Raw genomic sequence first — 14,347 nt, 5'->3', positions numbered from 1 at the left:
TATACACACCACGTTGGACTTGGTCCCAACTTTGATACTCATATGCACATATATCTCTTGACTTTTGCTTTAATGGTTTGACTTGAGACTTTGAGATTTGGTTTCATAATTTTGCATGTACCTTGAATGTAAGCCACCTATTATCTCATCTCTTTTTGCTGCTCTCGTTGGCAATATCATGAATAGGCATATATCACATATAACTTAATGCCATGATTGAACATTATATATGGATATATATATATATAATACATGATCATTCTTGAAACACAGACATGCAATTTGACTCGAATGAATCAGACTTCTTTGTTTTGTTTATTTTATCATGATGATTCAACATTTTATTTTTATCATGGCATACGCATATACATGAATCATGATTTCCTCTTCTTCATAAATGTTGATATATATATATGCATATATAATTAGTCATTAATTTTACATCTGACTTTGGCAGAGAGGTTCACGCCGACAAGTTTCGTTTCATCAAAAAGTGAATTTGGTTGAATTGATCAATCGATTGAGTTAGTTTTACATCTTTTTGGCTCAGGGTGTTTTCCTTTTAGGAGGTATTTAATTATTCAACCAAGTTTTCTATCTTGTTCTTATTATTTTTAATTAAAACCCACACTTAGTGATAATTTTGGCGGCATGACAATTTCTTTAAATCTCTTATTCTTTCCTTTGGTTATGTACCACATATTGACTTATTTTCTAAAGTCTAGTGAACCAAAGGGAAGCCATGAAGATTTACAATAAATCAAGTAGCATAACACCATGAAAAATTCATATTTTTCTCTTTGATTATGTATCACATGTTGACTTACTTTCTGAAGTCTAATGAATCAAAGAGAAATATAAGAATCCATGATGAAATTAACAATATAAAAATATTAGTCTTTTCATTTCCCCTTTGATTATATATCACATCGACTTATTTTCTGAAGTCTAGTGAATCAAAGGGGATTAGAATGACTCTTAATCACCATAGATTAAAAATAAAAGAGTCAAAAGAAGAAGATATAAATTCATTTTATGAATCTTCACTTACCATTGTAAAGCTTGAAGGAAGACTTTAGAATATGCAGTGTTTTTCTTTTCTCAATTTTTCTGGGTTACACCTGTTCTACTCTCTACCTTTTTATAGAGCCTTTTATTTTATTATTTTTATTTTTAATAAAAACCCACTCAACATAAAAATGGTGGAAGTGGAAAAAATATCTCCTTTATTTACTCTTTTATCTTGACTAACTCATTTTTTTTTATATATTATTATTATTTTAATAACTAAATATTCCTTTCAAGTTTTAAATGATTTATAAAGAAAATATTTATATATTAATAATAATAATAATTTGTTGCTTTTGTTTTTTTCAACATTGTCTATGGAGTTCAATTTTTATATTTGACATATCATATACAGTAAGTGAATAGTAGAAACTATATAAGTGTCTTTGTGAGATATGTAAATATTATGATTGTTAAAATTTAATTGAAGTTGATATTAAGTTACCAATTAATATTTAGTATTTGTATTTTTTTTTTATAAATCATTTGTTATCAGTAGACTAAAGTGATTAATATATCCAATGATAAGGATCTAATACTTGCATCCCCACCATAATAGCTTACACCTAAGTCATCTCACGAATAGAAAATCGAAATAAACAGATGCACAAGTGCGGGATTTTCGTACGCCCGCACCAATGCCAGATCCTAATTAAATTAATTAAAATAATGTTAATAAACAAAAAATTAAAATACCTAATTACTATTACCCTTATTATTACCAAAAATTAAATCATTAATAACACTATGACATTAAAATATAATATTCACAGTCTTAATTTTTTTAATCTAAACTCAAGAACAAATTCATTAACACGTTCAAGTTCATCATTCAAATCCATATTCAAGCATCAATATACAACAATTTCTATTAAAAAGTCACTATTAAAACAAATCTCACCCAACAAAAACTCATAAACATATACAATCCAAAGTCAGGCAGCAACAAACTCACAAACCTTAATGAAAAAAAATCAACAAAAAACAAGCAAAACCCATAAAATGAAACCCAAGAACAAACACAAATCAAATCTGTCTTCACAAAATCTAGAACCTTTTTTTCCTTCTAAATTTCCCACATAGAAAATCAAATCAAAACCCAGATAAAATTTATAGGTTTGTACAAAAGAAAAAAGATAAAAAAACTTCTCATTGCAATCAGAGGTCCTCGACCCAGATTCACCGTCGAAATCGTTGTCGTCGATCATGGTGCTTGAAGGTTGAAGTCGCCGCCGACCCATCGTCCCCCGTGCCCAGATCTAGGTCGAAGTCGCCGCCTGGTGCAAATCGAACCTCAGCCCTGTGTAGATCGTCGTCGAGCTTGGAAGAACCCTCCCTACTCCCAAGCCATTCTCAGATCTACTTCAAATCGCGACGCGTCGTCAACAGAGGTGTCGACGAGAGCTTCCAAACTTCAAGGCTCGTACGCGTTGTCGACAGAGGTGGCTAGTGTTGCGTGTGTCGTCGACGGGAGGTGATTGGTGCTTCAGAGAAAGAGAGTTTCCTGCAATCACCTGTAAAATCAAAGAAGAAGAAGAAGAAGAAGAAGTCGGAAGGGGAGGAGAGAGAGGACGGAGAGTGAGGAAAGAAAAGAAAAAATTAATTTTTTTTTAACTTTAAAATAATATATATTTATTTTTAAATCAATTTTATTTATTTTTAATTATTTAATTAATTCTTAACTTATTAATAAAAGTAAGGATATTTTAGTCCTATTGAAAAAAAATTTAACCAAAATCTGTTTCAAGATACTTTTTTGTTCCATTTTATAAAATGTATGGTCCAAATTATTATTTATAATATAAAATATAAGATCCAAAATAGTATTGATAATATATATAAAAATAAATACTATGTTTTTGTTAAATAAATCAATTATTAAAAGTACTTATATTGGGTACCACTCATAAATAACACTTTCTTTTCTCAAATCTAAACGTGAAGTTTAGGTTTGAAAAACATACACATCTTAATTAGTATAATGTTTTTATTTTTGAGAAATGTTAAATACATGTTTTTGGGGTACTTTTATGATTATAGATGACATGTATATTTTATTACAAATTTATATTTAAAAAATAATTAAAAATAATATATGTAACTGAGAGTATTTTAAAACTAAGAGTAATCTTTTGTATACAAAGTATAAATCTTAAAATTGACATATTTTATAGAAATATCTTTTTATTTAAAAGATTATTTTTATTTTTCTTTTATTATGATTTTCGGAATTCACTTTCTCTTTATTGTGCTTTTCAAATTATTTAGCTTAATTTTATCACAATTTAACTATAAAGAGAAGATATATCTTGTTTATTTAAAGCAAATATTCAGTACTTACTTAAAGTCGTTTCTAGAATATTTGACTTTAAATTTTCGTGCAGCTCAAGATTATAAAAATTAGGAAACTGAATCTTTGATGTCATTAATTGTTATTTCTTTCTTGAGCATTTTGTTCCGACACAAGTATTAATTGTCTCCATCATAATCGTATCTGTCGGATCAGCATTTTCTAAAAAATGCAATTCTTCATCAGTCAAGAATATATTCAAATATTCTTGTTTTTATTAGGAGATTCTTTCTCAGCCTTTATGAGCACGGAATGGACTCTATAAATAGGTCTCTAAGGCATTGAGAAAGAGTGAACTCGTTGGTGCATAATTTGTGAGTGTATTGTAATATTTGTAGGAGTTCCTTATTTGTATTCAAGATCATAGTATTCACGTGATCTTGTGAAAAAATGAGTGTTTAGTTTTTTGTGGTGAGTTTATACCACGTTCATGAGTGAATACACATTGTAATTTGAACACAACTTTTATGGTCTTCGGGAGATGATTTTTACAAGCCTTGCGTCGAGAGGATGCAAGCACTCGCTGGCCATTGAAGGGAGTTCAAGTAGTTGAGCGTTTCAATCAAGATCAGATTAGTGAAGAGAAGTACAACAAAGTTGCAGCAAATCTCAAGAGGGAATCTTGTTTTGTTTAAGTCAATATTTTGTACTTGTGATTCTTTATTAATTGATTTTATTCTCTGGGCGTGGCCCCAAGGAGTAGGTTATCCAAAAGAGTTTCTGAACCTTGTAAAAATTCGTTGTGTTCTTTATTGTTTTTGCACTGTCTTTTTACCGTGTTCAGTTTCTGTCGTGACAAGTTCAGATTCTGTCCCGACAGAACTAAAATCTGTTTAAACATTTAATTACCATTCCGCACTATAATTAATTCACATGGTTTAATTAATTTGGTAATTACTAAAAACAGAATTTCACAAAGTAATGTTTTGTCTCTTACCATGTTAATGTTTTTAAATTGCTATATTTTACTATTATTATTATTATTATTATTATTATTATTATTATTATCTGAAAGGACTAATATTATTAGAAAATTCTAGAGTGCACATCATATTTGTGGGAGCACTAGTGCACTCCTTTCTTATTTTCGGTACTAGAATGATTTTCGGTGTAAATTTTATTTATGATCGTATACATTGTAGTTATTTAGAGCATCCTGCAAATTTTCAGGAAATTCTAAATAATTTACAATATCGAAATATGGTTCAAATATGTTATTTTCTACGAGCATAAAAAAAAAACAGTTATACGTACAACATACTATTTAAATATTATTTTCAGCATTATAAACTATTTGGAATTTCATGAAAATTTACAGAATGTTCTAAATAATTATATCATACATGGTCATAAAAATAAATTCACCAAAAATCATCACAGTATCAAAAAATAAAAATAAAAAGGTACATCGATCTGCCCATTTTTTTATATTATTATAGTTATTAGTTATTAATTAAAATTTTCATTTTCTATATATTTATAGGCTAAGCTACATGTGGACGAGGACCTCAAATTTATGATTTTCTTTTTCATTTCTTAAACTTTGCTAATTTAGTTTTTACCCATCACCATCATTATTATTAACTAAGAAATATAGCTGGGTAAAAATAGAAAATTATATATTTAAAAAACCTTTATCTTTATTTGGTTAATTATATAATTGATTGGATAATTTATACATTTCGTAGTTCTTCTATTTTTCTTTAATGCTACAATTATGTAATTCAGGAGAAATTATATAAATATATATATATATACATATTAAATCACCACTTAAAATTATTTCATAGATCATTTTTTTTCAATCAGTCTAATATTTTTTCAAATTCTTATATAAAAAATTAAGAGAAATTATATAAATATCACAACTTTATTTTTATTTTTCTTTTATCTTATCTTATGTAATTAGCACAAAAGATAAATCATAACATAATAAAAATAAAATAATATTATATGGCCTTAATTTTTGTTATCATTATCTTAAAGTTATTAAGTGTTAGAGCTTCTATATTTTTTTCTAATAAACTCAATATCACCATACTATATATTTTTTTTATGTCTTTTTAGAGATTGTGAATATGACTTGTTTAAAAGTAGGTGATATAATATATTTTCCATCTTGCAACACTATATATTATATCATTTTTTTAAATGTATAATATAAAATTTACAAATTTAAATATATAAAAACATTTACTACAAAAATTAAATACATATACACTAATTAAAATATATACTTTCGATATAGCACCTTTATACTTTCCAATTTATATTATAAAATTTACAAATATATATTATATAACTAAGTGAAGAAGAAAGGACAATCAATTAACACAATTAAAAAAATTATAAATATAATTAATGCATTACTAATAATAATTGCAATAAATACAAAATTATTAAAAAACTAAGTGAAAAATTAAATAAATAAGAAAAATAAGATAACAAATTTTTAATGAAGATATATATATTTTTAATTAGTTGAATAAAAATATATTATTTATGTAATTTATAAATCACTAAATAATATGATATATGTAATGCCCCAAAATCCTTAATGAGGTTTAATGGCCGGATTAGTAGGCCAGGAGGGTCATAATTGATTTATTATGTCATTAAATGATTATATGCATGATTGTGTGAATTATATTATTATATGATGATAAATGCATCCATGTGGGTCCATATTTCGTTATAAGAGCATTTTGGTAATTTGGCCTGTTGAGAGCATAATTGTATATTTTCATGCATGTTGGTGAATTATTGATGAGGCCACATTATAATGTGGATTTGTTCGAGCTTTTCGGTATGAGACGATCTCTTAATACAAGTTAGCGGTTTGGTCATGATGGGGTTGATTTCGGGGTTCAGGGTGAGTCTCGGGGTAATTTGATGATTAGTACATTATCGGGAATTAAAGAGTAATGGGATATGATTTAATTACTATTTGGGAATAATGGGAATTGAAGGACGTTAATTACGATTAACGGGATTAGAGGAGAAAGGATGACTTTGCCCTTGGGGGATGTTAAGAAGTGAGACAGGCTTGGGGATATTTTGGTCTTTTGACCAAGGGTTATATTTAACTAGGGAAGGCTATAGGAAGCTTAAGCAAAATAGAGCCCTTTTCTTTCCTCTCTCACGATCATCATTCTCCTTCCTTTGAAATTTTGAAGCAAGTTTGAGGATTCAAACTTGGAGATTGAAGCTTGAGGTCCTAGGCTAGTGTTCAGCCATTGAAGATGATTCAATTCGAGTTTAAGGTGAGGTTTTAGTTCAATTTTCTGGTTCCTTGCTCTGTTTTTGTGTTAGTTTTGAGATTTGAGTTTTGATCATAGGAATAGGAATTTGATGAGGTTTTGAATGGTTTAAAGCTTAGGTTTTGTTGGATATATGATGGATAAGTTGTGGTATAATTGGGAACTTTGCTTTGTGGAATTGAAAGTATTTTAGTAGGTTTTTGAAATGAGTTCGAAGAGGGAAAACAAGGGTTTTTGGCTGGGTTTTAGGTGGGGCCGTGGCTCTGTTCTAGAGTGTCGCGGCCCAAGCTTCATGAAGATGAAGGGTGGTACTGAAGGGCCATAGGGCCGCAACATGGGGGAAGGCTAGTCGCGGTGCGTGTTGATGGCAGGATGGCTGGCGCCTCTGTTTGGGAGGCGGGCCGCGGCATGGGGGAAGGCTGGCCGCGACCCTTAGTGGCATTTTGGCTAGATCCAACCCTTAGGCCTTGGGATCCTTCCTACTACCCAATTTAGTAGGATTCGATGTCTCGGAGGCTAGGTGTGTAGCACCCACATTATTTTGATATAATATAGCCAATAATCACATGATTGCATTGCATTACATATCATACAATATGTATAATTTGAGCATATGCATATTCTATAAGTGTTTTCATGTATAAGTATAAAAGTTGTGTATGTGATGTCTATATGTATGCTCAATATTATAAACCTTGGGGCATTTGAGTTGTCTTTTATGGGTGTTTGATGTGCTCAAGATATAAGAAAGTATGAAAAATATGGACAAGGCATGGAATTAAGTGATAAAAGTGAGATATAGAAGGCAAAATAGGTTAAGTAGTGAAAAATAGTACAATGTCGATTACTAGTATTTCGGTGTAAAATTGAGTATTTATGGATTTACCAAATGTAATCGAGGTATGATTAAGGTCTCATTGATGATGTAAAAATGGTTTTAGAACCATTAGATCAATTCTTGATGGGAGGTATACATAATCAGTGGTATTGATGCAAAGTCAAAACGAGCTTAGCATAAGTGCGCTACGCTCGATCGGGTAAGCATAACTATTGGGTATGAAGTCATATGGACCTAAGGTTTGATGTGAGTGTTTTACACATAAGGATAATAGGCCTAGCAGATGATTAAGTCGAAATTATTGAAGTGATAAGGTTTTCATAAGTCAAAAGGTGAAATGATGAGATGAAAGGTGTCAAATTTTGATAGAATAAGGCTAAATCATTGAAAATAAAGAATTTTCATCAACCTTATCACTTTGCACGGCCATTACTCTAAAAAACAGAGAGAAAATAAAACCAAAAACCATTTCTTGGCTGGTTTGAAGAAATTCTAAGGAGATCCAAGTGAAATCAAAGCCAAAGAAGTGGATTAAGCTTAGTTCTAGCCTTTTTATGGTAAGTTCTTGTACTTGGAAGTTAAACCATGTTTTTGAATTTTTTCTGAAAGCTTATATATGGTGTTTTATCCTTTTTAAGATATTTCTTGGGGTTTCCAAGTGGTTTGAGGTTTAGAAAAGCTTGAAGAGATTGTTTTCGCCAAAAAGTTGCTCGGTAAGTGAAATTTTGTGTTTTATGAGGTTTTTGGGGTTCTTGGAGTACAAGATGATTTTTGGTTATTTGATTGAGTTTATAAGAGAGTATATATGTTTATAAATGTTTGAATAGATGTGGAGACTCATTTAATTTAGGTGATGATCTAGGAAATTAGAATTTTATCAAAATCGGTATATGATAACTTTATGATGAATTATGTTGGTATTTGGGATATATATGGTTATGGCAGGTTATTTGATGTTGATTATTGGTTGATTTTGATATTTGAGGATAGCTAAAATTAAGGGGAAACTCTGTCAAAATTTCTCCAAATGTCTAAGATAAATCTAATGCTCGATCGAGGTGGTTTAAGGCATTTTAGGCATGTTTTGGGTATGAAATTTGATATGATGTTTTATGGGTATTTTTTTAAAATGAGAGTTCAATGTATTACTGCCATCATTATGATGAGAAATCCATGCCATTGTCAGGATAAGCACATCAATACCTAAGACACCACTTGTTACACGGTGAATTATATTTTGGACAGAAGGTAAGTAAAGTACTCAACTGCAACACAAGAATTACATGTTATGTGAAAGTATGCATTATATGAATATTTTGTGAGTAAGTGGTATTAACATACATTGACACTTCATCATAAATTTGTATGCATGGCATAATAGTGATATGGTAAATTATTATATGATATAAGACCATGCATGATATTATGATGATTAATTATATGATGCCTTTGCAAGTTTTGTGCAACATAAAAGAAATTTGTAATAAGAAGTTTAAGTTCAGTGCCACTGTTTTGAAAAGGCAAATGAAAGTGTTAATAAGTGTAAACGGAGGCCTATAGTAGGCTTATAGTGGCTGCCCAATAATTTGGGCTAGGTTTTAGTGAACCAATTATATTATTTGCCATGTTTCCGTTTTTATTTTTCCTCCATATGAGTTATTGTTATATGTATTGACACCACAGTGTGTGGCCGCCTTAACTCTTGAGCCCGACGGGGCAACGATGGAATAAGGTTTTTAATGTGCCCTACTGTGGTGATGGCTAGCCGGAGGAGAACCCATGAGATTTTATATTGTATGTGTAACAAGCCCTGCAGGCATTGACCAATTCAAACAGTGTTCACAATATTAAGGGGCCCAAAATTTAAAAAAAAGTTGTGTATGTCCATTGATATTGGGTAATCATTAGCATTGCATGCATTACTTTGCTTACTGAGCTTTAGGCTCACAGTTGTCTTGTGTTGCAAGTAGAGAAAGAAATGTGTGAATGACATGAGGAGAACTGAAGCATGGTCCTGACCCTGATTTGTACATATGAACATATCGATCTTTTTGTGGGTTATTTCAGTTATAAGTGTGATGTTTGTAATAAAGTGTGAAGTTATGTTTTGAAAACAAATTGGGTTATTTAATACTTATATATAATATGTTTGAGACACACTTTATGTTTAATGTAAATAATGTGAAATAAGTTTTCAAGTTTAAAAAAAAAAAAATGTCCAGACTTTTGCAGTAATAAATTATGATATAGTTTTAAAACGTAACACCTTAAATATGGTTTTAACTAAAATAAGTGAGGGTGTTACAAGGTGTAACGCCCTGGATAGCCAAGACTGTTACACTGTGTGTTTACAAATGTGTGAGACTTGCTAATCAAGCCATTTAGTTGGAAACGTGTTACAATAACTAAAGTTGAACTAGGGTTAAAAGATTTCGGTCTCAAAAGTTTTATTTCTTATAATCAAACATTTTACACGGGATCCCAGAAATAGTAAAGTTAAAAGACAGTTTACAAAATTTCAAGATTAAAATACAGTAGCCACTCTAAGGCAAAACAGATAGTTAGGCTTTTCTCGTCCTGTACCACTCCTCGGTCGTAGCGGCCAATCAGCTGACTATGTACATTCAGCCCCAAAGCTCTCCATCTTAGGACTGGTCCACTTTGCCTTTGCCTTTACCTGCACCCGTGAGCCAAGGCCCAACAAGAAAACACAATAGCAGAGCATAATCATCAAGCAAACAACCAGATAACACATGCAGTATAATCATATACTCAACATTCCAAATATTCACGTTAATCAAGTATTCAGCATACCAAGCACATCATTTCATATCAATAATCAGTTCACATATGATAACCAGGGTCAACGCCCTTAGGTCGCACCCTCTATTTATCCCACTGACTCCGGCCCGCTTAAACCAAGCTCAGTAAATATTAAGTTGTCCTTAGCTACCAGTGGCCGAGCTGCGCCCTGTGTGCAAATATTATTTACGGCACTCTTAGGCCATCTATCACATGTCCCATGGCATAATACCATCTATGACATCATACAGATATAGGGAGCTCTTAGTCCCAACACTATCACATAACCGGGTGCAGTTTTCTTACCTTTAGATTCTGATAGCTTTGTTCAATTCAATCCTCAAGCACGATCCCATCCGGGCCCTAGCGTACACCTAGTCATGGTCACAAGTTAGAACCAACTCCAAACTTCAATTCCAAAACCTAGCCTCGGGACCAATCCCGAGCCCTCGGGAAGCCCCAATTCCACCAAATGGGGTGGTGGAATCAAACCCCGAGCCCCCGGGCAAAAACCCTAAGAAATAACCCAAAAATCCCCTTCTGGGAACAGGGTAGCGCTACAACGCCATAAGGATAGCACTATAAGCAGAGCCAAAAAGCTCTGAAACTTCAGGGCCTAGCGCTGTAGCGCCCAATGACTAGCGCTAGTCACAGCACAACCCAACACAGATTTTCTTCCTTCGAATTTCCCCGAGGTAAACCTTTCCAAAACTCAACCAAACATCAAAGAAAGCCTACCAATATCTCCAACTCACCCCAAATGACCTAACCATATAAAATTCACTCACATGCACCCCAAAATACAGAAATCACCATGGCTGAAATTAGAGCTCAAAAACCCAACAGAACAACATAAGTCACATAATTTTAAACTAGAATTTCTTACCTTTGATAGATGAATTCGACCTAGGTTACCTTCCACACTTCCTTACCCTTCACCTCCTCAAACCCTTGGGCTTAATTCCCTAGAATTCCCACAGAAACTCAGCTTAGAAAACCAATTCAACACCAAAACCAAGAACTGAATAACAACCTCAAAATCTTACCTTAATTGGATGCCTAACCCCTGCTGAACTCCCAAACTTGATCAAGGTCTCAAGTGCTAAGCCTTAGCCAAAAGCTCCTCTGAATTTTAGCTCCAAAAGACCCCAAGGATTGAAGAAGAAATCCCAAACCGCATAAGGAAATAATGCCCTGCTTTCCCCTTTTTTCTTTTCTCCTTCTTTTCTTTTCCTTTTTCTTTTCTTTTCTTCAGACCTCCACCACTTTCTACACATCCCACTAAGGCATAAAGCATTATAATACTTATCCCTGCTTTTAACTCAAATGACCAATTTCCCTCCCATTCAAAACTAAACTTTTAAACCTCCTAAGGGCATTTTAGTCATTACTCTCAATTCCCGCTAATTCCTCGAATGCCTCTAATATTTCCCGATTACTTCTCGACACCTAACTAATCACCAATTATATTTCTCAATATCAAAATAAACTCCAATATATTTCCTAAATTCCCAGAAATACCCCCAGGCTCGCCTCGAGCTGGGTATAAATCCCCGCCGTGACTTTTCCGCTAAACCGCTCACTAGGATCGCCTCAAGTCACAAGTTACAAATATATCCACATAATAATGTGGTCTCAACAATTTATCACAATTATTTACATTTATGCCCTCAACGGGCCAAAATTACGAATTTTCCCTTCTAACCTAATCAGGGCCTACATGCATACTAATACACATAGTCATGCATCATAGATATTCAAATAGTCACATAAACATGCTTTTATTCATTAAATCACATATAATCCAGTTATGCCCTCCCGGCACACTAATCAAGGCCCTTAAGCCTTATTAATAAATTTGAGTCGTTACACTAGGTCTTGGTCTGAGAAGCTTTTGTTGCTCATTTTCATTGATGGGAATTATGTTTGGTTATGACTAGGTGACTGCTAAGGAACTAAAAGACTGATCATTCTCAAGGGTCGTTCTTTCATTATTCCACGCTCGAACCAGAGGTAAGAAAACTGCACCCAATATGTGACATGCATGGTTATTGATGTAACATGTTGAGAGCTCTATTTGTATATCTGAAATGCATATCAAATGCTTAGAAATTTGCTTATCTGTGCATGGCACTGACCTATGAGTCAGGAATCGAAAAATGTGTTAGTATTGACTGTGAAGCTGTGACTCATTAATCAAGTTCGGTAATAGTACTGAGCACTGGTCGTATGGTATTGGCTTATGAGTCAAGAACGGTATTAGCGTGTTTAACGCAAGCTGAAAAGATTAGATCTAATCGACATAAGCATTATTGTCATAAGCATGAAATGCTTGACCGACCTTAAGTTCGATGAACACAAAAGCGCTTGTCTAGTATAAAGGCTAGTTACTTGGAGTCAGGGCCAGAAGGCCCATGCGACTGCATCGTCACATGGCTATGGGTACGGAGCCCAAGTTCGTGACTTACACATTAGTCACTTATTTGATTCATGTTTGTGACTCAATAGTCACTCATTTGGTTAAAGTTAGTGACTTACTCATTAGTCACTCATCTGATTAGGGCTACACGCCCCAGAATGATTATTAGAATCTTGATATTATCTGATTAGGACTACAAGCCCCAACATGGTTACTAGAATCTTGAAGTGATATTCACTTATCTGTTTAGGGCTATAAGCTATGTATGAGTATCATGATCATCATCTGATATTGTATACATGCAGTAATGAGTTTTCTTGCTGGGCTTTGGCTCACGGGTGCTCTGTGATGTAGGTAAAGGGAAAGAAAAGTTCACCCAACCTTGAGTGGAGAGCTTATGTAGTGATATGTACATATGCGGCCGATTGATCACCACGACCAAGGTGTTTCTCAGGGAAACTAGAGGTTAACTCTATTTTTGCCGCTTAGGTCGACAGGTTGTAATTTTACACTGTAATGACCGTTTTGGATTGTAAATAACTTGTAAACGCTTTTATGGGCCCATGTACAATTTTTATGTTTTAAATAAAATATATCATTTTTTTATCGAGACTTTTCACCTTAGTCTGTTAATAACACCTAGATGCACGTTTATAACCAAATAACTCGATTAGCGAGTTAGACATGATTCAAAGTTCACAGTAACAGTCTTGGAGTAACCAGGGCGTTACAATATATTATTAAAATAAAAAGACATTAATATTTTTAATTAATGATATTTCTTAATAATATAGTTATATATATAAAGTTTCAAACCTATCTTTAATTAATATTTTATAAAGACATTAATAATTTTAATTAGTAATATTTTATAACTATTTTAAAATAGTTATAAAATTGAAAGTTTCATATTAAAAAAAAATATCACAAAAACGAAACTACTTGATAAAAAATTCATTTAGGCTTTATATACACACATAACTTTCTATTCATGTTTACGGAAAATCTACAAAAATTCATGAAAAATTAAAAAATATATATATATATGAAAAATACAGTTAATTACAAAAATACGTAAATTTTTGTTCAAAAACACAGAAGGGCAAAGGTGTAAATATAAATGGGGACAACCATAAATAAAAAATAGTAAAATGTAGTACTTGTAAACAAAAGTTGCAAATTTGTAGACATTTGTTACATTTTTGTAAAGAATATTTAAAAAAATCATTAATAAAAAATGCATTTTGTAAACAAAAAAGATAGACAAATTCTTAATCAAGTAAATTTATTTTTGTAACAAAAGTTTACAACTAAAAAGTATAATTTTGTAACCAACATTTACAAAAATAATTTATAATTTCAACATTAAAATGATTGTAACATAGATTTACAAATCTAATTTAAAAATATTCAAATAATAATATTGTAACTATCAACAACTATATGGTAACACATAGTTATTAAACCAATAATTAATGTTACTATACAATGAATCAGAGCTACCAAATTTGACCACAATAAGTAAACATGTGTTACATTTTACTAAATAACTTCTACATTTTTATGAACAATTTATAGAAAAATTAGCAAAAAAAAAAATTGTAGACTAC

This window comes from Humulus lupulus, chromosome X, assembly GCF_963169125.1.
Source record: "Humulus lupulus chromosome X, drHumLupu1.1, whole genome shotgun sequence".
Taxonomy (NCBI): Eukaryota; Viridiplantae; Streptophyta; class Magnoliopsida; order Rosales; family Cannabaceae; genus Humulus; species Humulus lupulus.
This window is presented reverse-complemented; position numbering follows the sequence as displayed.